Source organism: Euprymna scolopes, chromosome 33 (assembly GCF_053919585.1).
Source record: "Euprymna scolopes isolate OS-2025 chromosome 33, ASM5391958v1, whole genome shotgun sequence".
NCBI lineage: Eukaryota > Metazoa > Mollusca > Cephalopoda > Sepiida > Sepiolidae > Euprymna > Euprymna scolopes.
The window spans coordinates 26283214-26309089 of NC_136514.1; the positions used below are offsets into that span (position 1 = coordinate 26283214).

Sequence of the window (25876 nt, forward strand, 5' to 3'; positions counted from 1 at the left end):
AAATGAAAAAAGAATATAGATAGATTTCTATGAGTCGTTCTGTTTATTATAATTGTTATTTTTTTTTTAAATTACAGTTACTGAATTATAAGTGGTTGGTCATACTTATAGGTAAATATGCACTGAACAGGTATCATAATCCTTATTATAGTTAAATTCAAATTTTGATATATCATCTTTTAAATGAAATTGTTAGTTGAAAGTACAGAATAATAAAAAAAACACTCTCCACATGTTAATAATGGCTTTTTAAATAGAAAATGAAAATAAAATGTAACTTTTTTCATTTAATTTAAGCAAACATTCAGTACCCATTGTGTAAAGGAAAACACTATTTAATGTAATAGAAATGTGTGCATTTACCGATTCAGCTTTCCGTTTGGAAATGTAAGCAGACGACTTTAAAAAACATGGGAAGAAGAAAAAGAAATTTTTTTGTAATAACGCCCTCTAGTAAAAAGGTCTGCATTAGTTAAGGGGGGATAACTCTATCCAGTTTTACATCACTCTCTTTTTCTCTCTCTCTCACACATACACGTAACTATTTCTCGCGTACGTAACGAAAACAGAGGGAGTAGGAGTGTTGAAATCTATTAGAGGGAAAGTGAGAGGTGTTTTCTTTCCATAAATTGTATAGGGTAATATTTCATATTATTAATAGATTCATAGATAAATAGATTTTATAATATATATTATAATTATCTATGAATCTATGTATTATTTGTATATATAAATAACTATTTGATCAAATTAAATGAAATTGTTTGTATTAAAAGCGATATAAAAATTCCGGAATTGGAATAACGGATTGAAGACGTTGCTATTTACGCATGCGCAACCGGATGTTGAAAACCGGAAATCTGATTGCAAACATACAAGATCCATAGACTTTTAGTATTATATATATATATATATATATATATATATATATATATATATATATATTTGTTTATAAACAAGGCGGTTAGAACACTGTACAAGTGATGGGCGGATGTTTGTTTGGCGAGATTATTTACGGCCCCCCCCCCCGTGGGTCTATCGGTAGAACTGCTGACTGTCCACGCGATGGTTCTAGGTTCAATCCTCGGTTTGGGAGAGGTGCTAGTCTAGCGGTGGCTGTGATACAACGAAACAGGTCTGTATGTCGATGACTATATATATATATATATATATATATATATATATATATATATATATATATATATATATATATATATATATACACGGTAGCTACGTATTAATAGGATAGCGTATGTGTTAGTTAATTTGTATGTCACGCTTACATCCGAGTGACTGTCATTTAATTGTTATGAACTTCCATTTCTTGTATTAAATAATTTTACCAAGAATTCTTCATAAGTGTTTGAATCGGTTTTGATTATAGTTGATGACACTCAAGTGATGTATTTTTTTATAAATAATATTACCAAGAATTTTCCATAAGTTTTGGTCTCGGTTTCGATTATAGCTAATGGCACTTCAATAATCTTTTTTCTTTTATAAATAATTTTATCAAGTTTTTAAGTTTTTATTTCCATTATAACTGAAGGAACTCAAGTTATATATATTAATATAAACATATTTTTTTTTCATAAGTTTTGTTTTCGGTTTCGATTCAGGCTGATGAACCCACGTCATATGGATAGTTTTTTTTTATTTTTGAAATAGCAACTTTATAATATATAAAATCTATAGGACATTAACTATATAATATATACGAAAGCTGCAAAAATTAAAATATCATATTTAAGCGTATTTTACGACCGGGCTACGCCAGGCGTCCCTACTAGCTGAGATAAATACTTTAGCAGTTTTAACAAAAGAGCTACAATAATATCAGGGCTTTTCCATTTATGATGAACGTCCAAAGAATGCCAACATCAATATATTACATATAAAAGAGCCCGCTATGGAATTTTCACAGGTCCCGCTAGTATTATATTTTATTAGTATATATGGAAAGAGTAATAAATTATGTAAACATATATATATATATATATATAAGTGAACGTGTCTGTGTGTCTGTCTGCCTGTCTGTGTACATTTTCCTTCGCAATAACTCTGTTAATTTTCAGTCTACAGAAATTTGATATACAGGGTACTGAGATTTGGGAAAATCTATGTGATCGTTTTTCGGCCAGAAATTTGGCTGGTAAGGGGTCAAAGTTCAACGATTTGACCAAACTCTACCAAACTCCTTCGACAATGGGGTTTAAACACTTGAAATTTTAGATATAGGTTCCTTAGGCATGGATCTAACTTAATAACTCGATTTGAACCCAAAACAATAAATATTAAGGGGACATAATAGGGGTCAAATTAAAAAAAATGACCTTTTTTTTTTTTTTTGCTCAGCATACACCTCCAAACACCCGAGCAACGCCGGGCACCCATGCTAGTATATATATATATATATATATATATATATATATATATATATATATATATATATATATATATATATATATATATATATATATACTAGCATGGATATATATATATATATAATGGTTTTTATTTAATCTATTTACTTACTATCTATTTACTTACTATCTAATTATAAATTCTGTTTTTATTGCCAGGATTAATGTTTTGATTTGGAGATTAGCTATAATGTTCGTCTTGGATTTCAAGATTCGGTTATATCTGAAAATGTTCAGACATCAGATTAAAACGCTAACAAAGTTGTTCTCGTTCAATGAGATTATTTATCCTAATCAAATTTGAAGCCAAATTTATGCAGACAGCTCTCTAATACCAGACAGTTTCGTGGCCGGCTCTAATGAATTCAATAAAGCGAGCGACATTCGAATTATCTCCGCGAGGCGAAACAATATCAGTAGTTTTGACGTCAAATTCAATAAAATTGAGTTGAGAATCCAACAAGAGTTGCAAAGGGCCCAAATGGAATATTTCATGCATTTTTAGAACTGTTAGATATTGGCGGGCAATGTCAAACGGTGTGCTGGTCGACGATTGTTTTGATCGTTATTAATATTTGTTAAAATAGAATGTCAGAAAGAATGATATCATAGCGAAATAAATATTTACAAATAAAATTATTTATGAAACTGTTTAAATAGAAAAAAAATGTTAGAACACAAAGAATAATTTCAGAATAATTCTCATCTCTAGATTGTTGGCGTGGATCTTAATGTAGAGCCTGAAAAACGCGTAGGAGTAAGAGGGTGCAAACCGAATCGGTTGTCAGAGGGAGAAAGTAGGTCCACAGACCGTAATGGCTCCAATTAGAGGAAAATGTCGAATGTAAAAGTCAAGAACCAGCTTTCTAATGGGGCAAATATCCGGAATAAGGCTGCTATAGTACCACCAAGACTTCGAGTTGTGCAAATCTTCATTTGCAGCTTTTACGTGGATATGCCAAATCAAGACTGAAGAGGAACCAGGTATGTTTCCCGTTTGTCCGATGTAAAAAAAACACATAAGTGTTATTTGTCCTTTGTGTTGTAAAGTTATTAATATATATATATAAGGTTGTTGCACGGTCGCAACGCAAAATACGCATATTAATTATATTTTAATTAATATAGAAACATAGACATGTGCGTCTATTATGTTTTTGTTTAAACAGTTTACTTTTTGTAAGTAAAATAAAAACTCGAGCGTAAGTAAAGATAAGCATTCAACCAGCTTGACACGAGTTTGCTAATGTGTTTTCAAACCTATTTATTCTTAACATAGAGAAGTTGTCATGTTTTGCGGCTGCGCATGCACAGTCGTGAAACAGTTGACAAATAGCTAAAAATTCGATGATTCCCAGGTGCCAATTTTTCAATTTTGACCCTCTTAGAAGCCCTTAAATTTAAACGTTTTGCACGTGTATAAATGCCCTATATACCGAGCTTCAAGTCTGTAGATCAAAAAATCGTGTTGTATATAGGTTGATAAGTGTCTTCACACGCACACACTCTCACACACACACACACATATTCTCAGGGAAATTGTAGAAAGCAGTTGTAACTAGAGTATTTGTTGCGAATGTTTTGTAAGGGAGACTACAGATTGAAGTTCAATCAAGCACCGTCCATAAAAATAACGGTAGATCAACGTCTCTTTTAGTGAGAAAGAGGTTGTAATGAGAGAAATACATTATTGCTAGATTTCGAAACTGGTTCTTTATGTTGTCTGTTTTACAAGTATTTTAATGGAATGTGCTCTGATGAACTCGTTGCACTTGTGCCTCCCTCGACGTTCATATCCCCGATAAACCCGATTAGCAACAAAATCACACCCCTTCACTGTTAAGTTCTCGAAATGCCAAAAAGTTTTGTACTCTAATAGTTTCTTTATTCAAACAGCTAGACTTTAGAATTTCCTTCCTGCTACCTGCTTCCCTGACTGCACTGGCATGCAGAAGTTCAAATACAACGTAAACCAACACCTTATTAATTTTTTCTAGGCATGGTCCCAAATAGTAGCCCCTTACGTCCAAGTGGCGATATGTCTTTTTAGGGATAAACGTGAGTAAAACAAGTGAAGCATGCATGGTCCCCGGTGATTGTATAGTGGACGAGGCATAAAAATGACTAAGTTCAGCATCCCCCCTCATTTAACCTCAAAAGTCCCCAGGGGACGTCAAATCTTAGTGAAAATGAACAAACGGTGCAGTTTTAGGCCTTAACTTATGTAAATTTGAGTTCTGCACCATGCAAAAAAAGAAATGACTAAGTCCATCATTTGCCCCCACCCCACCTCATTTAGCCCCAAAAGTCCCCAAGGTCTTAACATATTTAAATTTTAGTTCAGCACCATGCAAAACTGCTAAATAGACATACACAGAAAACTTTGGACAAGTATGGTTAAAATAGTCCCCAAAAAAGAGTGTTTTTATTAGCCCTAAAAGAGCCCCTGGGGCACACCCAAAATTATCGCGAAGTATAGACAAACAAATATAATAGAAATCAGTTACAGCTTTTCAGTTTTATAAAATTGCAAGGCATCATTTTTTTTTTTTAAATAAGCACAAAAGTGTCAATTTTAGCCATTTTAACACGAAAGACACTTCTACGGGGGAAACCGGAGTTTTCTCGGAAAATCTGTTCTGTTACTTTTTTACTAATATCATGTTTAATGTTTGTGCAAAATTTCAAAAAATTCCAAGGCGTAGTTATTAAGAAAAATGCGGACAGACAAACGAACGAACAGACGAACGGACAAGGGTGAATTTACAGGTCCACCCTCCTGTCGTCGGGGGACCAAAAAGGATGTTCTCAGTTTCTGCCTAACTGCGGTAAAAATCTTTTAACGGAAAAGCTACAAGTTGGATTGAAAACCGAAGCGAACCTTGGTGAGTCAAAATCAAACTCACAAATGAAAACTGACTTTTATTATATTTTTTAACATCAAACTCCGCACGAGAAATTTGGATTTTTTTTTTTTTCGCCTGTGTTGATCTCGCTTGGCTGGAAACATATACGCCGTGTCATTCCAATATTAATGCGGATGATTCGCCTTAGATGTGTCTGTAGTTCACCTCAAGACCCAAAAATGAATCTGAGTTTTTTTTTCTTTCTTCCAATCAGGCTTTCACCTCAGTCTTTTATGCGAGTTTCTAGCCGTGTAAACCATCACCACAGAATTGGACCACCGCAAACTAAAACATTCTTCAATTTTTAAGGAAAATAGAAAGTGGAATTTCGGTTGATTTTCGGCAACATCGTAACTCTCACTTCCCTTATTTTGTCCTTTAGTCCTCACATTCCATGAAGCGATGTTTCTGACACAAGAGGAAAACGCCTATTGCCTAGGTCGATTATATCCATCTAGCACTTATCCTTGGCTGTTTTTTTTTACCTTAACTAATATTTTTAGCACCTTACATCAAGTGGTTTCATGCCTTGTGTGGAGCGATTTTCATAAAAAAATAACTAACGTCATCAAATGCTTGCCAGGAAAATTCAATTCTTTTTTCATTTCATTAATCATTTTCAATCTTCTCATAATATTTTTCATCATTCTGAATGCACTTCATCCTTGTCATTAAACCATATCCTCTTTTCGCCTTCCTAAGTTGTTGCTCCTTAATGGAAACCAGTTCCCCTAAAACAAGGGTAAAAAGGGGGAACTCTAGCAGTATTCCAAAAAAGTAGTAATTGTCTCAGTATGAAGGGTTTCCCCTACATTGACCAATTAACTTATGAGCAGCATCTGCAGAACAAATACTACACTTTGATCCCGACCCGAAATAGTGACTGGCTATCTTCATCGCTATGAGAATGTAGAATCATGACGGTATCAATTAAGTTCATTTATAAGAAAATATAATTAGAATAATCCTAGTTTATAAATCCAGTTTTTTTTTTCTTTTATTATGGAAATCACGCCAGACAAGATATGAAGCCACTTTATGTAAGGAGCAAAAAAAAAAACTAGAAAACTACTTGAAGGTCAAAATCTATCGAACAATAAATGGTTTTTTTGGGGGGGGGGCTTTCAAATCCATTCCTACCTCTGAAACAGCAATTCTTCATCCTTTGTCAGAAACGTCGTTCATAGAATGCGAGAACAAAATGACAAAATAAAGAAAGCAATATATTGATCCTTTTTATTTTCATCGTTTAACTTCCATTTAATGAACTAACAAACATCTAAGTCCAGTTTAAAAAAACAAAAACGGCCTTATATTGTGAAAGAGAGAAATCAATTAAAGTCACATAGCTACACACGTCCGTTTTTAACTTGGCTAAATGAAGAATAACAGATGTTATTTACTAAATAGTTGCATCGGTCAGTTCGGACTTATACTTCAATAAGTCGATTAGAAGGACATTGACAAGATAGATTAGTTTGTATAAGATGCCAAGAAAAGTAAAATCCGATTTTATAGTGCGAATCTGACCTTTTTTTTTCTCGATGTTATTTTGCAAAGAAACTTCCATCGAAGGCAAACGGTTCGCGTAGGAATACAAGGAACTGTTTAGTTCTTTGTATTCTTTTACTAATACTAATACATTTTGAATGTTTACAAAGAGAAGACAAAATGTCCCTGCTTATTTTGCGCAGTGAATATCATTTTATACTTTTAAACATAAAAGACCTCAACACACAGACACAGACACACACACACACACACACACACACAACATCAGTCACTTAGCTGGCGAAACGTTTTGGTCAGGGCTGTCTCATAGATGAGGCTGAAACACAAACAAGCCTGCCACAGAAATAGTAAGAAAGAGCCATCAGAAATATACCGAAATCTTCCTAAAGAGTAACCTTGAAGAGTGGGATGAATATCAGCGTGCAAACTCTCTCAGGAATAAATAGACACAGAAGGTTCCTTGGACTGGCTCAAGTGCAGATTTTGCCACTTGATATTGGAAAGTGTGAGCCGTCTAGTATCAAGGTGCAAGGTTCTTTTGGGAGATGGCTACTATACATCGAGACATGATGGAGTATGTAAATATCTTCTCTGGATCATCTGTAAAAATTAAACATCCAGTGTAGCAGCAAGTCCTGGGAACATCAACCTGAAAGAAAAGTTGGAAATAACTTATATACCATACATTACAACCATGTAATCCCTACAGCCACCGACCTTGAAAATGCTGCTGTCAAACCTGGCACATATGAAATAAATCAGAGAGAGTGGCAACCTTGTTTGAAGTGAGTGTCCCTAATGATCGAGGTCTGAACAGAGCTGAAAGAGAGAAACAGACCAAATACAAGGTTTCATGTAGTATATGAAAAAAAAACTGGAATCTTAGGGAGATATCAATCATAACAGTTATTATAGGTGCCACAGGGCTTATGAAGAAAAACCTAAAGTCCTAGCTAACTAATATTCCTGGTGAACTAAGTTCAAAAGAGATCCAGACAATTGCCATTAAGAGAACAACGAGGATACTAAAAAGATCTCTCGGTGGGTTTCAATAAAAAGCAGAGCAATGTTGGCATCTGCTTTAGCTTTCCATTTCAAAATCGATTCCATTTTGATGTTTTTTAAACCGGTTCTTGAATTCAAAAATTTTTTTTTTTTTACAAACTACTTAAAAATAAAAACCAATGAACTTTTCTACCATAAAGTAACTTTTATTGGCTATGGTAACATTTATTTCTTGTATATTTATATTATTATATATATAACATTTTCTCTTTGTAAGGAAAAATCATTTTGTTGGTCACTCTTGGCTACGAATAGAAACAAAGTTGATAAAAAAAAATATATTTTCGCGAAAATTATCTTTACTTTCATCATATTTTGCTTAGGATAAAATATTTTAGTATCGAAACCTACCCCTTTACAACCCCCCTCCTTTTCATAACCTATCATACTTTCATCAATGGCAGTCCATTTTATGCAGGCTGTTTTTGAACCCAGTCAACGACGCGTACTTCTGCTAGTATATATATATATATATATATATATATATATATATATATATATATATATATATATATATGGTAAAATATGTTTATTCAATTATATTTCACCTTTTATTCTTACCAGTCCTTTTATTTATGAAGCTCAATGTATGTACAGAGCATATATAAATTAATAACAAAAGTTTACATTCTAAATTTCAAGATGTTGACCATCTTACAGTGTATTTCTTTAGGCACGTTGGAATGCACAATTCTTGACAGCAGCTGTTTCGTTGCGCAGAATCATTCATGTGATTATGTTAGTTTATAAAATTTATTTCGGCCGTAACTCATTAAAAGAAATGCCGAGACGCACAGGAACATGACCGCATCTTAAAGTTAGTCACTATCATAGATGGAGTGAAATGAGATATCGCCAGTGTTTCCATATATTGAGCTGAAAGTTTTTTAATCTTAAAAACTACATAAAAATAATTAATTAAATACAAATTATTTTAGTCCTTCGTTGGAAAATTATTTTGTCAGTTAGTCATTTAATTTCTTGAATCAACTTGCTTTCTCGAATCCACAAGAGTCCTAAATTTTCAGTCATTTAACATGAAACATTGTTCCGGGATATATATATATATATATATATATATATATATATATATATATATATATATATATATATATGAGACACCATAATTTGATATACTGTTTTGTTTTTAAACCTCAGAAACAGCATTTCATAGTAAGAAACTTTAGTTATCCCTATGAAAAGATACATTCATATATTTATTTCATGATTTTATTAATTTATTTATGTTTTTTTATTTTTTAGTTTATATATATATACATTTTTTATTCGTTTTATTATATTCATATGTATATTTTTCATAATAATTTTAATGTTGTTATTATTATTATTATTATTATTATTATTATTATTATTATTATTATTATTATTATTATTATTATTATTATTGGCTCACGTGGAGCTTTCACACAAGTCAACAAACGATCGGTTTGGAGACCTGTGGTGTTCTCTAGAAGATGAGTGACAACAAGTCTCCCCAGACATCCAGCTCTCTCCACCTCCTTCGATAGCATTTGCAAATAAATCTGCGTCATCGCAACAGCCTCATACCATTGATTTCTCGCTGGTAGTGGCCATTGGTTTATACTGGAATTTGAGTGGCACTAAGCCTCCCCACGATCCCAGTTCTCTTCGCGCTTGTCCCGCGGAGGTCTGGCCAGCGCTCTTTCTTCGGGCTTTCCATCCTCCTTGACGCTTCTCAGCTCTTTGGTATCACTTTTCTATTGGGTGGTTAAACAATGGGGGTATGCATGATGGTGGTGTAGAACTTGTAGATATGCAGCTTCGGCGTTCTTCATTCCCTGTAACGCTTCTTTGTTATATTGTCTTGTGTTATTCCCCACATTCTAGGGTTTTCCTTAATATTTCAGCCGTTTTCATTATCGTTAGGCGTTGTATTTTTGCAGTTATTCCTCTGATTCCAATTTCTGGCATTCTTTTTTCAAAGTTTTTCGGAATTGTTCCTAGTGCTCCTACTATTATAGGTATTATTTTGATTTTCTTCATCATCCAAATCCCTTTTAACTCTCTGGCTAGTTCTGTGTATTTGCTTCGTTTCTCCTTTTCTTTCATACTCACCCTGTGGTCAGCTGGGACAGCAAAGTCTACGATTTTACAGGATTTCTCTTTCTTGTTAATTATTACGACATCTGGTCTTCTTGCTTGGATGGGTTTGCCCGTCTGTATGTCCATGTCCCATAGGATTTTGTGGTTCTCGTTTTCGAGTGCTGTTGCGGGTTTATGCTTGTACCATTTGTCTGTACGCTCAAAATGCAGTCGTTTGCATAATTCCCAGTGCACCGCCCTCCCCACTTGGTCATGCATGTTTTTGTATTCCTTTTGGACCAGTTTGCTGCATTCACTTACTACATGGTTTATCGCTTCGTCTCTCTGTCCACATAGTCTGCATTTGTTGTTTTCTTGTGTTTTATCAATCCTTGTTTGATATGGTTGGTTCTTATCGAGTTATATTCTGCTGCAGTTATTAGAGATTCAGTTTCTCGGTTTATATGTCATTTTTGCATCCATTTCCAGGTGTTTTCGTTATTCTCATCTTTTGTCATTCTTATGCATCTTCCGTGGAGTTGCTTCTCTTCCCATTTCTCTTTTCTCGTTTTGTCGTTTGTCTCTCTGTTTTCTGTTTTGTTGTTTTTTTTTTGTTTCAGTGTCTCTCGCTGCCATAATTATCCTTTCAGTGTTTTGCATTATGTATTTTTCTAGTTCTTTTTTTCGTGTCCTTCACACAGTCTTCTATACAGATCAGTCCTCTCCCGCCGTCTTTCCTTTTCACGTAGAGTCTGTCAGTATCTTCCTTTGGGTGTAGTGCATTACGCATGGTCATGAGTTTCCAGGTTTTCTGGTCGAGTTGTCTCAGTTCTTCATTATTATTTTTTTCTTTTATTTTCGATAAGAGCGAGCCTTAACTTAACGAATATGTTAGATGCAGTCTCTAAATATTTTAACAACACGTGCAAATCCGTTGCTCGTAACAGAAAACGCTAAATTATCAAACGCCATTCAATGCAATTAAGATAATCGGGCCTTGCATTAGTGAGGGGGGTTTATATGCGAACAAGTTGTAGAGAGGAGGGCCCCAAAATGGTGCGTATTCTTTCCTGGCGACACGATTATATATAAGTCTACGAGAAAATAAACGAAGAAGAGGAAGGCCATGGAGCAGCCGTTTTCTCTCTCGATAACTGACATTTACTGGAAACCAAAATGGATTACTTCACAAGTGAAAGCTGAAAAACATCTTTGTATACAAGATTACAAGGTAAGCTTTTTCTTTCAAAACACAATATCTTCTGTTGTACGCTTGCTTCATTACACGTTTCTCTCTATGTAAGTAAAACTAATCAACAATACGGGAGATTAATTGACTTGGTGACAAAATAATGTTCCAACGAAAGAGCATATTTTTATATAGTTTTAAAAGTTTTAAAGAAATTTCCAAGATTATATATATATATATAATCTTGGAAATTTCTCTATATATATATATTAGTGATTGGACGATTCCAATATTTTTGACGATTCCGATACAATTACCGATTCAATGCTAAATACAATTACCGATTCCGATTCTTTATAAATCCCTAATTATTTAACTATAACATTGTTATTTTCCCCGATTTTTGTAAAAAAAAAATGCATATTAAATGTGCAAATATTTTCTTAAACGTCAAAATCACACTGGTGGAGAATGATCTGTCGATTTTAGCTTCACTGGTATTTTAAAATCAATGACTATTTATTAATTTGTCAATATTACCAGCAATGGATGATTTTACTTTAAACAAAATCAAATAATAAAACGAAAATTAAAAGAATCGATTTTGTATAGGAAAATAGGCACCAATATTTCCGATTCCGATACTGATTCCGATGCCCCCAAATATTTCGATTTTTACGATTCCCGATTCCGATTAATCCTCCCAACAATAATATATATGTATATATATATATATATATATATATATATATATATATATATATATATATATATATATGAGTAGGTGGTAGTTTGCTTGAAGCATTGTTGGTAAATGAATATATGGAAGTTTTAAAAGCCAAAAACAATGCAAAAAAGACCGGAATCATGAAGGTAAAGAACAGAAAATCAAACAAACAAGTAGACCAGTGTGTTTCTAACTGTTTATTCATCTATCATTCCTCACCTCGATGTATAATTATTTTATAACCAAGTTGCTGGTTTGTCCGGTGTATATAAAGTCCGTTCGTGGTATGGAACTTTGATTAATTTCGGGAGAAAGGTACCTCCCCTTTTCAAAGAAGAAAACAAAAGTATATTCAAGATGCCGGAAAAGAAGAGGACAGGACTGCAGAAAAAGGCCAGGACCGCAGAAAGGTGTGATTAGTTTAACCGTATGAAGCTGGGGGGGGGTAATTTTATTTTATTTATTTACTATTTTTTTGTTATAAATATTGGCTATATATATTTTTTATATAATATTGTATAATTTATTATTATTATTATTATTATTATTATTATTATTATTATTATTATTATTATTATTATTATTATTATGCGGCTAAGATTTTTCATTCTTTACAATGACAGTAAAAATTCACGTGACCTATTGTGTGAGGTAGGGGGAGAAAACTTTGTTAGACCTTATTTTATCTCTTTTTATTTTATTATTATTATTATTATTATTATAGAAATATATATTCTTTTATACTAGTTTGTTATAAATATATATTTTTTTGTTGTTGTTGATGTTTTTATTTTGTGTTCTTTTGTTTTTTGTTTTATATTTGTATTTGTGCGTAAGGTGGGTAATTGGTCTTATTTTTATGTACTTGTTATTTGTTTTATTTTGTGGCTATAATATTCTTTCTTTGTTTACGTATATAGACATTTATTTATTTATTCATTTTTAATTATATAATACCCAGTAAACGCCAGGTAAATTATAGTATAAGGGAGATAACTCTGCTTAACTTATTGACTTTTACCTTTTTGCTTTCTAAATTTTAGTAAATATATATATACTATATATACATACTACACATACACAAACGCACATATATATATAAATACATATACACACATAAATACATATATACCACACATACATACCATATATATACTATATTCAGTAAATTATAGTATAAGGGAGATAACTTTGTTAAACTTTTTTTTTTTTTTTTACTTTTTTTTTCTTTATAAAGTTTTACTGACTTGCTATAAATATATTTTGTTTTCCTGGTTTGTATATTTTTTTCTTTAAGTATGAATGTGTTTGATGCATAGAATTATATATTCTGATTTCTACCTATATACAATTTTACGTACATATATGCATATATGTATATATATATATATATATATATATATATATATATATATATATATATATGTATATATACATATACACACACGCAATAGTTTCTTCCCCAGAACAGCTAGACTTTAGAACTCCTTCCGGGATTCTGATTTCCCAACTGTACTTACGTGCATATGTTCAAGTGTAATGTGAACAGACATCTTGCTGAAAAACTCACAAACTATATGGACCTCAAAAAAAAATTGGGAACATGCCAGACATCAATACAGGTTACTGAACTTGATATAGATAGTTCAGTAAGGTGCATTTTACAATACCCACCCCTACAAATTGCTCATTGAACAAAAGTTTTGATAATAAGACTATGTATGGCAACTTAATTTCACACGTCAGATAGAAGCAACTTTTTAGGTAAATGACAAAACGTTAATGACTGATGAAGCTCATTCTCATCTAGGATGGCATGGTGTATTTATGAAATCGTCATTGACTCTTGAAAATCAAAAAGCACTGCACGAAAAATAACCATTGCATAACCGCAATGTGGCATTGTGGTGTGCTTTGGAAAAGAATCGTTGGTCTTTACTTTCTTTAAGACCATAAAATGATTTTACTCAACTCTGAACATTTGAGATAACTTTATGCTAAATTTAGAGAGAAATACATTTGCATCTGATTTGTTTTAGCAAGATGGTGTGATGCCCCACACTGCCAAATCTTGCTGCTCATCTCCTTTCATAATGTCACTGCCACTTATGTCCCCAATAGAAGCCCCCTACTTCAAAGTGGCAATGTACCTTGTTTTGGGTGAAAATTGAATTAAAAAATATTTCTTCATTTTAGTTGTCTTTTTCGTATTTTTTTTTAGCCGTCTTTCTTCGATTTTCTTTTTGTTGTAGATTATCAACAAATCGGACTCAAATTTTACTTTAAATTTGATATTTTTTATTAATGTTTGTACTTATAGTACTTTCTTATACTTTTTCTGTCTGGTAATTTTGTATTAAACCCGAGCTTTATTTTCTTTTATTCATTCTGCAATTCGAACTCATTTATAAGTAAGACAAAATTTTTCGATTCCAACACCCTACAAAATTGCGATTTTTTTCCGATTCTCGATTCCAATTAATTGTTCTATATATATATATATATATATATATATATATATATATATATATATATATATATATATATATATATATATATATATATATATGTGGGGGGGCCACTTTCTGTATAGACTAATATACTTTTATATGATACTTTATCAAACCAGCCAGATGAATTCATAGCGGCTTGCACAAGTATACATTTTTGCATTCATTCACTACATGATACGGAAAATACACATATCTGCGGTTTTTATTCTAGTACATGAATAAACACTTATGTTTTAAAACCAGTAAACATGGTGTAATTAGCAACAAATTTCTAAGTAGAAACATTTTAAGAAATGTGAGTTTGGGTTTTGGACTTTTACCGACAGTTTCAACACGATATTGGCCTTTTCGTTCTCATGAGTGTTGCTCATTGAAGATTCGCAATAGGTATATGACTATATACTGTTTTTGTGAGTGTGATAAAACGGACCTTAAAGAATTAGAATAAAAAAATGTTCACTAGAATTTAAATTTCGCTTGTATATATATATATATATATATATATATATATATATATATATATATATACGTACACTTATAATACATGTATTTATTGTCATGATATGTCTATCGCGTTTGATTGATCACAACAAAATGAAAGGGAGAAAATGTGAGAAAAGATCAAAGTCGAAACTGATAGCCTGACCGCCGGGTAAATATAAAACAGAAAATTGGAAACCCCGAAAAGGGAAAAAGAAAAATAACTGAACCGGAACGAAATGCAACAAAACCTGTATCGATCCCCAAAATCAGACATAAGATTGTTTTTATTTGTTCGTTTCTTTTTCTTTTCTTTTTCTTTCTTTTTTTTTTTTTTTTTTTTTTTTTTGGTTTGTTTTTTGTTTTTTTGGGGGTTTTTTGCCGATCGACATCGGACTATCCGTTATAGATATACACGATCTAAAAGGATGGATCGATTGATGGATGTATTACTGGGCCAGAAAGAAATACAGCAAAATTTCTATCGATCAGTAAAATCGGACTTTGATAGTTTTCCCGCCTTTTTTGTATATGTATCATCCCGACCATCATTAAAACATTCTGAATGTTTGGTCTATACCAAGCGTTCAGAAAAAAATCGATAGCACAACTTCGGAATTATATTCCATATGTAAAATCTTTGTGTGGTGTAGGTTTTGTCATAGGACCCGTTTGATAGTATTTTTTTTTCATCGAATATGTCTTCCTATTCATTTGCATTCTTCTTCGTTTGTCATGATCATATTTATTTATGTGAATCTGTTCTGTCATCTGAAATGAGACGGGCCACTGACCAAGTGTCTTATGTTGGTTATCAAAAAGCCTCTGTTAATTAACGTTTTTTAACCGTTGTGCCACTGGCCATTGTGAGTTAAATAAATAGTTCAGTTTAAAATTCTGTTTAAGTTCATGAGTTTGAAATAAAGATCCCTGAGTTCAAAAAGATGCACCTAAAGAAGGTCGGAGTTACATCGGTCGAAACAACCAAAAGAATTAGGGTATACATTCGTATAATCATAATGAGTAAATGTATCAATTTAAAAATATACTAAACATAACAAGAGAGATAGAGACAGACAAAAAGGAGAGAGGACAAAATGGCGAGCGAAAAAGAGAAGAGAGAGAAAGAGAGAGATAGAGAGAGAGAGAGAGAGAGAGTGAAAATGCGGGTAAGAAAGTGAGAGAAATAGGGAGTCATAATCAATCGCCCACTTTTTTTCTATTCCAATTTGTGTTCTTTCGCTGACTCATAAAAAATAAGAATTTCTATTTTAATTCTCTTTGTGAATTTATTCATCAACTCGTACAAACGATAGTACATCCACTCCAAGATGAGAAACTAACATCACGAAACAAAAACCAGCAGAACAGCCTCCATCACGAAACGGGAAGAATATTTCAGACACGACTGTCTTACAAAACCGACAGAATCAGAAAAAACATCTGCTACGGAAATAGCCCCAAAGAGTCTCTAAAAATACACCAAAACCTTCCATTTTTTGACTTTTATTGATAGTACACACATGAAATTCTAGTCCCCTCCGAAGTAATCTCCTCCGACTGCAATGCACTTGTTGTACCGCTCCAATAACTTCTGCAAGAACCCATGGACGTCCTCTCGTGAGAGCGTGTTAATGAACCTCATCACAGACTTTTACTCTCCTCAATTGTCTCATAACGAAAGCCTCTAACGTTTTTCTTGAGCTTAGGAAATAACCAAAAGACATAGGAAGCAATGCCTGGACTGGGAGGGTGGGGAAATGTTTTGATGCCCATGACAACGTCTTTCTTTCTGATTTTCTCTGGGCACCCTTGGAACAAACTAAGCACAAATCGCAGTTCCTCACGAATAATTGTATTCACAGTTGCCACACCGACATCAAATTCTGCACCTATTGTGTTTATAGACACACGGCAGTCATTATCCATGGAATTTTTCAATTGGCCAATTAACTCTGGTGTTTTGACTTCCTTGCCCCTTCCACAACTCTCATCATCCCTCACAGACTTTCTGTCTTCCTTGAATCTCTTATGCCACTCAAAAACTGATTCCCGATTCATTCAAGAGTGTCTGAAAGCATTCCATACGTTTCCGTTGCATTTTTCCAAGTTTAAACGTAATTTTATTGCATATTATTCTTCTAAACTATCATCACGTTGCAGTTTTGAAATTCACCAGCTGTAACAATCAGGATTTAGTAGGGTGTATTCCAATTCCTATTGTAGCTGTTTACTTGAATCTGAAATCATAAAAATTGGTTAGTCATCTCATAAGATGTATAGCAATGACATACTAAATTTTCAAGACTCTATGACAATATTAAAAAGCTTGTCCTATGTCTGAATACCCTTTATGTAAAATTTCAAATGTTTAGACAAAAATTTGGCTGAGTAATTTGGTAGAGACCGCAGAGGTCAAACTGTTTACACTTCGACCCCAATTTTTGATCTCTTGAACTTAATTGTTTTGGGGCTCAAATCAAATTGAAAAGATGTATTTAGACCCTAAGTTTACGGAGGAGTTTGGTAAAGTTTTCAAGGTCAAATCGTTGAACTTCAACCCCTTGAAAGCCAAACTTTTGGCCGAAAACCGATTATAAAGACTTTCCCAAAACTCAACACCCCTTACGTCTAAGCTCGAGTCTGACAGAGTAGTTTGGTAAGGAAATGTACACACACAATTTCACTTTTATAGCTATATAGATTTGCTTCTCTTAAATTAGTAGAGTCTTTTCTTATTATGATATATTTGTCTTCTTATTCAAAATCTATTTTATAGGTTAATTTAGTAATGTATATATATATATATATATATATATATATATATATATATATATATATACTCCTATGAATTCGTTTGTCTTTTGTGCGTATTGAAATTCATAATAAAACCCCTCTTTTCTATTTATTTTAAAAGAAAATACAATTTTCTTATATATGGGTCGTAGAATTGCATTCACTAGCAAAAGAACTAGCTAATTTGCATATTCTATTAAGCATTCATTTTAATTAATTCCCTATTATTATTTTCGGTTTTCTGATGGAATGGTCATCTTTAGTTACCTATTACGTGTAATCATATGCAGATATTCTATCTAATTTCTCCTTGCATAATATTTGCGTAAAAAGTTTACAGGTAACACAAAATTGTTTCCATATATATTTATCTATACGTATATATTTTTGTTTTTCTATCTATCTATCTATCTATCTATCTATCTATATATATATATATATATATATATATATATATATATATATATATAAATGAACGTGTCTGTGTACATTTTCCTTCGCAATAACTCTGTCAATGTTCAGTCTACAGACTCAAAATTTGATATACAGGTTACTGAGATTTGGGAAAATCTATGTGATTTGAGTCCAAAACAATAAATTTTAAGAGGTCATAATAGGGGTCAAAGTTTCTTAAAAATTGACCTCTGCGGTCTCTTCCAAATCAGACAATTTCTTGTCTAAATATTTGAAATTTTACATAAAGGGTATTCAGAGATAAGGCAAGCTTTTTCATCAGTTTCGGTCGAAAATTTTTAGTTACCAATATATCAATATATGTATGTATGTCTGTTTTCATGTCTGCCTCAAACTTTCAATAGAGGCGACGGATTTTACCAAGATCAGTATTGTTTTAAAGTTCGACCTTTCATACGACAAATATCGAAAAATTGGCTAAAAACATTAATATCTTCCTCTTAAACTAGGCACTTTTCTACAGGGGGAGTCACTTTTTCCGCCGATATTTTTTAAAGTTATCCTCTCCTTTAGATTGTCTAGCCTTAATTTTAAAAAATGTCGCTTCCGGTTTGGCGGTGGTTGTAACAGCATAAACGTTGGGTTTTACCCCGTTCTTTTCCTCCTTTGCGGTACGGGTTCGAGCCTTCCTTCCTACTACCACTTTTTTTTGCTCAACATACACATCCAAACACCCAGGCAACGCCGGGTTGAAATGCTAGTATATATATAAAAGTGAACGTGTTTGTGTGTCTGTGTACATTTTCCTAAGCAATAACTCTGTCAATTTTCAGTCTACAAACTTAAAATTTGGTATACAGGGTACTGAGATTTGGGAAAATCTTTGTAATCCGTTTTCGGCCAGAAATTTGGCTGTTAAGGGGTCAAAGTTCAACGATTCAACCTTTGAGAACTCTACCAAACTCCTCCGACAATTTTGTGTCTAAACACTTGAAATTTTAAATATCCTTTCCTTGGACATGGATCCAACTTAATAAATTGATTCGAGCCCAAAACAATAAATGTTAAGGGGTCATAATAGGGGTTAAAGTTGTTTTTAAATGACCTCTGCGGTCTCTACCAAATTACTCAGACAATTTCTGGTCCAAACATTTGAAATTTTACATAAAGGGTATTCAGAGATAAGGCAAGCTTTTTAATCGGTTTGGGTTGAAAATTTTTAGTTACCAATATATAAATGTATGTATGTATGTTTGCATGTCTGCCTAAAACTTTCGACAGATGCAACGGATTTTCACAAGATTAGTATCGTTTTTAAGCTCGACATTTCAGACGATAAATATCGAAAAATTGGCTAAAAACATTAATTTTTTCACCCTCAACTGGCCACTTTTCTACAGGGAGGGGTCGCTCTTTTCACCGATATTTTCCAAAGTCATCCCCTCTTTTAGATTATCTAGCCTTAAATTTAAACCTAAGTCACTTGCGGGTTGGCTGTGATCGTACCAGTAAAGACGTCAAGTTTTTCCCCGATTCTTTTACTCCTTTGCGGTATGGGTTCGAACCTGCCTTCCAACTACCAATTCTTTTTTTGCTCAACACACACCTTCAAACACCCGGGCAACGCCGAGCTGAAATGCTTGTATATATATAAAAGTAAACGTGTCTGTGTGTCTGCGTGTCTGTGTACATTTCCATACGCAATAACTCTGTCAATTTTAAGTCTAAAGACTCGAAATTTGATATACAGTGTACTGAGGTTTGGAAAAATCGACATAATCGGTTTTCGGCCAGAAATTTGACGTCAAAGTTCAAGGATTTGACCATTGAGAACTCTACCAAACTCCTCCGAAAATTTTGGGGTCTAAACACTTGAAATTTTAGATATAGATTCATTGGACATGGACCTAACTTAATAGCTTAAGTTGAGCCCAAAACAATAAATTTTAAGGGGTCATAATAGGGGTCAAAGTTTAAAAAATTGACTCAGCATACACCACCAAACACCCGGGCAACGATGGGCACCCATTGCTAGTATATCTATAAAAGTGGACGTGTCTGTGTGTGTGTGTGTGTGTGTGTGTGTGTGTGTGTGTGTGTCTGTGTACATTTCCATACGCAATAACTCTATCAATTTTTAGTCTGCGGACTCGAAATTTGATATACAGGGTACTGAGATTTGGGAAAATCTTTGTAATCCGTTTTCGGCCGGAAATTTCGCCTTTAAGAGGTCAAAGTTCAACGCTTTAGTCTTTGAGAACTCTACCAAACTCCTCCGACAATTTTAGGTCTAAACACTTGAAATGTTAGATATCCTTTCCTTGGACATGGATCTAGCTTAATATCTTGATTTGATCCCAAAACAATAAGGTTGTTAAGGGGTCACAATAGGGGTCAAAGTTTTAAAAAATTGACATCTGCGGTCTCTGCCAAATTACTCAGACACTTTCTGGTCTAAACATTTGAAATTTTGTATAAAGGGCATTCAGAGAAAAGGCAAGCTGTTAATCGGTTTGGTCGAAAATTTTTAGTTACCACTATATAAATGTATGCATGTATGTATGTCTGCCCAACACTTTCGACAGAGACGACGGATTTTCTCAAGATCAGTTGGTTGATTGGTTGTTTTACGGCATATACATTCCTTTTCGGGTTATTTAATGCCGAATCCAAAGATTTAAGAAAAAATTTTTAATAGAATATATTTGTTGTTTTCAAGGCGGTTTCTATTTAACCCATAGTTGGAACCCTAACAGGTACTACCACTCCGGGTCAGAGTGGGCCTGGGAGCAATGGTAATTAAAGGGTGGCTCCACACTCCCCAAAGCCCATATCCAGGACCCTCAAGATCAGTATCGTTTTGAAGTGCGACCTTTCAGATGACATATATTGAAAAATTGGCTAAAAACATAAATATCTTCACCTTTAACGGGGGACTTTTCTACAGTAGAGTCGCTTTTTTTGCCAATATTTTTTAAAGTCATCCCCTCCTTTCGATTGTCAAGCCTTATATATATATATATATATATATATATATATATATATATGTGTGTGTGTGTGTGTGTGTGTGTGTGTGTGTGTGTGTGTGTGTGTGTGTGTTACATGATAAGGGCTGTCCCCTTTTCATGTAAGTATATAAATAGAGAGATTTAGTTAAATGTAAAAATGAAATAGAATAGACGAAATTCGAACCTCGTAATTTAGGTTTAGAAATAGATTGTGAGAGAGAATTAGAAAATGGAAAGTAAAAACAAACCATTGTTTAGCTTAGAGATAAAATAGTTTTAAGAAAATGAATGCAACTATAGGATAATTTGTTTTTAACATATTGGAAATATAGGTTAAAATTCCTTTTGAAAACAAAGGAAATGTATTGGACACGCATTTCCATAACACGTGAAAGAAGACACATGTTTAAACATGTGTATGACGTCATGGAAAATGGGAAGTTCTCGATATAGTTAGAAACTTTAAGGTTAAGCAGAGAGAGTCTGACGACGACAGACGACGGTCTGGAGTCGAGAGATGGACAGTCGAACGTCTGGAAGCGAGAGGGTCACCTTGGAAACATAGAATTTAAAACTTTAAATTCCTGACTAAGAAAGCCACCGACCGGTCGAAGAAGAAATAAACGCGTCATGTGTTTTTATAAACGTCGTCTTTGTGTTGTAATTCTACCAAAAGGTAAAGTGAAATTGTCATTATATGTCTTATATATCCTGTGTTTTAAAATGTCTTCACATACAAAATGTCTCTACATCTCATATCTAGAATGTGAACACTAAGACTGTCTCAACACTGTCTCCTCACTCTAAGAGCTTCTATTACACTTCGAAGTATGAACATTTTTATATATGAATCTCTTCATAACACGAACACAGAACGCAACATCTCTCTTAATAAGACTCTCTAAGACTAAGACAAACTTTTAATAAGACAACAATGACAACAAGAATAATAATACTTATGTATATATATAACATATATATATGTATGTATATATGTATATATATGTATATATATTTATGTATATATACATATATATATGTATATATATACATATATGCATACATATATATACATACATATATATATATATATATATATATATACACACACTTCTAGTTGATTTTTTAACCGACAATACGGTTAACTAGCGTCTTAACCTTTTTAGTCACGTGCAAGCGACTCTATAAGTCACTCCGTCGGTTCGTCGGTCGGTCTGTCTGTCGGTCTGTCGGTAACACTTTTGTATTTGACCTTTTTAGTTAAGATCAAAGGTCTGTTGCTAATACATGCTGTTCTGAGCTTTTTAAGCTTTCCTTGGCCTTTTGGCCAAGATCAAAGTGTCGAAGTTTTTTGTTCATTTTTGATTTTCAATGTATTTTTAACATGAATAAAGGATTTAATCTCTCAAAGTGTAGTATCTATTCCGGCAGATACTGCAAGCAAAGACCCTATGTGGGGGCGACCCCACAGATAAGACCTTGGTCAATGTAGGGGCAACCCTTCATACCAATTGTTACTATCCAGCTCCCCTACTCCCGGGGGAGTTGGTCCCCATTTCCCCTTCACTCCTCACATTAAAAATCGGCCTTGTGTCTAATTTGCTCGGTGGGGGAGCAAATAAATACCAATCCCACATATAAGACCTTGGTCAATGTGGGGGAAACTTTTCATACCAATTGTTACTATCATGCTCCCCTACTCCCCGGGGAGTTGGTTCCCATTTCCCTTCACTCCTAATATTAAAAATTGGCCTTGTGGCTAATAAAATAAATACCGATTTTCCTAGCCTTTTGGTCAATATCAAAGTGTAGTATCTGTTCCGGCAGATACTGCAAGCAAATACCATATGTGGGGTCAGCCCCACATATAAGACCTTGGTCAATTTAGGGGAAACCCTTCAAAACAATTGTCACTATCCAGCTTCTCTACTCCCCGGGGAGCTGGTCCCCATTTCCCCTTCACTCCTCACATGAAAAATCAGGCTTATGCCTAATTTGCTCGGTGGGGGAGCAAATAAATACCCTTTTCTTGGCCTTTTGGCCAAGATCAAAGTGTAGTATCTGTCCGGCAGATACTGCACTTAAGATAATTTGTACCAGTCAATGGAGGGGAAACCCTCTATACTGGGACAATTATTATTTTTGGTAACCAGAGTGACCCCTTTTAGGGGAGCTGGTTTTTACCTCACATTAAAAACGGCCTTGTGCCTAATTTGCTCAGTGGGGGAGCAAATAAATACCATCTGTCCGGCAGATACTGCACTTAAGATGATTTGTACCAGTCAATGGAGGGGAAACCCTCTATACTGGGACAATTATTATTTTTGGTAACCAGAGTGCCCCCTTTTCGCCTACTTTTAGGGGAGCTGGTTTTTACCTCACATTAAAAACGGCCTTGTGCCTAATTTGCTCAGTGGGGGAGCAAATAAATACCATCTGTCCGGCAGATACTACAAGCAAAGACCATATGTGGGGGCGACCCCACATATAAGACCTTGGTCAATGTAGGGGCAACCCTTCATACCAATTGTCACCATCCAGCTCCCCTCCTCCCCGGGGAGATGGTCCCCATTTCCCCTTCACTCCTCACATTAAAAATCGGCCTTGTGCCTAATTTGATCGGTGGGGGAGCAAATAAATACCATCTGTCCGGCAGATACTGCAATGCAAAGACATATGTGAGGGCAACTCCACATGTAAGACCTTTGTCAATGTAGGGGCAACCCTTCATACCAATTGCCACTATCCAGCTCCCCTACTCCCCGGGGAGCTGGTCCTCATTTCCCCTTCACTCCTTACATTAAAAATCGGCCTTGTGCCTAATTTTCTCGGTGGGGGACCAAATAAATACCCTTTTCTTTCCCTTTTTACCAAGATCAAAGTGTAGTATCTGTTCTTACTACATGCTGTACTTATGTTTGTAACTTTGTGATATAAAGTGGGGGATCGCTTTTCTGTAATGATTTAATGTAAAATGATTATCCATTTTACAACCAGTTAGTTTCAACGCCATTTAAGTCATTCTCCAGATCATTCAAGTTGTTTTTGAAGGATTCCAGTTATTTTTTAAGCATTCAAGTCATTTTTAAGGTCATTCAATTCATCCTTAAGTTCATTAAAGCCATTCTAAGTCATTTACTTTTTATTTATTTAAGTCATTTCAGCCCATTTTTCGGTCATTTTAGTTTATCTTTAAGAATTTTATTATGTCAATCCTACATGGACGCATTCATTCATTACACGAGAGTACGCGACTAATGGCTATCGGCCTTGTTACTTAGAAAATCGCTCATATTTTATTTGGACGTAAACAAATAATATTTATATTTATTTATTATTATTTTTAAATAGTAATCTACGGGCATGCGTGTTTCTAGGTTCATATATCTTTTCAGCATAGCTTGACTGTTTCTAGGAATTGAACTCCAGACCATATGTTTTACAGTCCGGTGCGTTATCCGTTACGCTACAAAGTCCTAGATAATTTCACTGCTATTTTTATAAAAAATATTATCCCTAGAAACGTTCGAGCTACGCTGAAGAGAGGTAGGAACCTCGAAATATGCATGTCCGTAAATTACAGTTTTAAATAATAATATTAATAATAATAATAATAATAATAATAATAATAATAATAATAATAATAATAATATATATATATATATATATATATATATATATATATTACAATTTGCTAGATTCCAAAGTCCAAGATTTTATTCATTTTACTAATCATGCTTTTTTTGTTTTACAAAATAAAAACTTCACTACGTTTTATACATCTTTTCGTGCATAGCAGAACAGTCGATATTTGTATGTCAATACTGCATATTTCCTTTTTGAACTTATCGCCGCTTTGTTATCTATTTTAATGTAAATCTATATATTTATCTGTTACAAGAAAAGAGGCCTTTTCTTGTAAGTAAGAAAAACATTAGATAAGTAAAAATGAGATTAGGATAGACCGAGATCCGAACCTTGTAAGCAAGGTTCAGAAATAGATTCATAAATGGAATTTAGCATTGTTCAGTTCACATAAAATAGTTTAGATATGTTCTAGTAAAAAGGAATTTTGATTGTTTAATTCTTTTTTATGAAATCTGAATTAAAATAAGGTCATCTAGAAAATAACGAACAATAGCAAATTAAAAACATATTGAAAAGTAAGTTAGGTCGAAAAATAGGTTAGTAATAATTCTTTGTCTGCAGGAATGGTTAGGGAACATGTGCGAACCACGCATGTTCAGACCACGTGGGTCGATCACGTTTTTGGACACACGTATGACGTCATGGCAGAAATTAATTCTCAATATAGGAAGCTAGAGTCGAAGATGAGTAAGACAAAAAGAGACGGAGAGAGACAAAGTCCAAAGTCGAGTGCGGATCGAGTCAAAGGGAGGGATCCCCCTTTAGAAGCGAAGGGGAAGTTTTAAACATGTAAAAACAACTTTGAATTCCTGGATGTGATCATCATTTTGACCGGTCAAATGGAATAAATGAACACCGCATATTTTGTCTTCGTGTCGTCTTTCTACCAAATTGAAGGTAATGTGACATAATTTATATGAACATTGTTCCCACTCATCTTTATAATGAACTTTGTGTATAACTCATCTAAGTAATGTGTCCCCCTCTCCATCTAAGAAATGTGTCCCCCTCTCCATCTAAGTAATGACTATCCCCTTCAGTGTTAATGAGCTGATCAATCTCTCTCCACTCTAAAATGCGTTAAAAGGAGGAACATCCACAAATCACGCCTAAGAAATGCATCTGCGTGGC

General features: G+C 33.8%; 1 pseudogene; it reads left to right on the forward strand.

Annotated features, from left to right (window-relative positions):
* Positions 1-23117: 23117 nt before the first annotated feature.
* LOC145258515 (U2 spliceosomal RNA) lies at positions 23118-23262 on the forward strand (annotated as a pseudogene).
* Positions 23263-25876: the final 2614 nt, after the last annotated feature.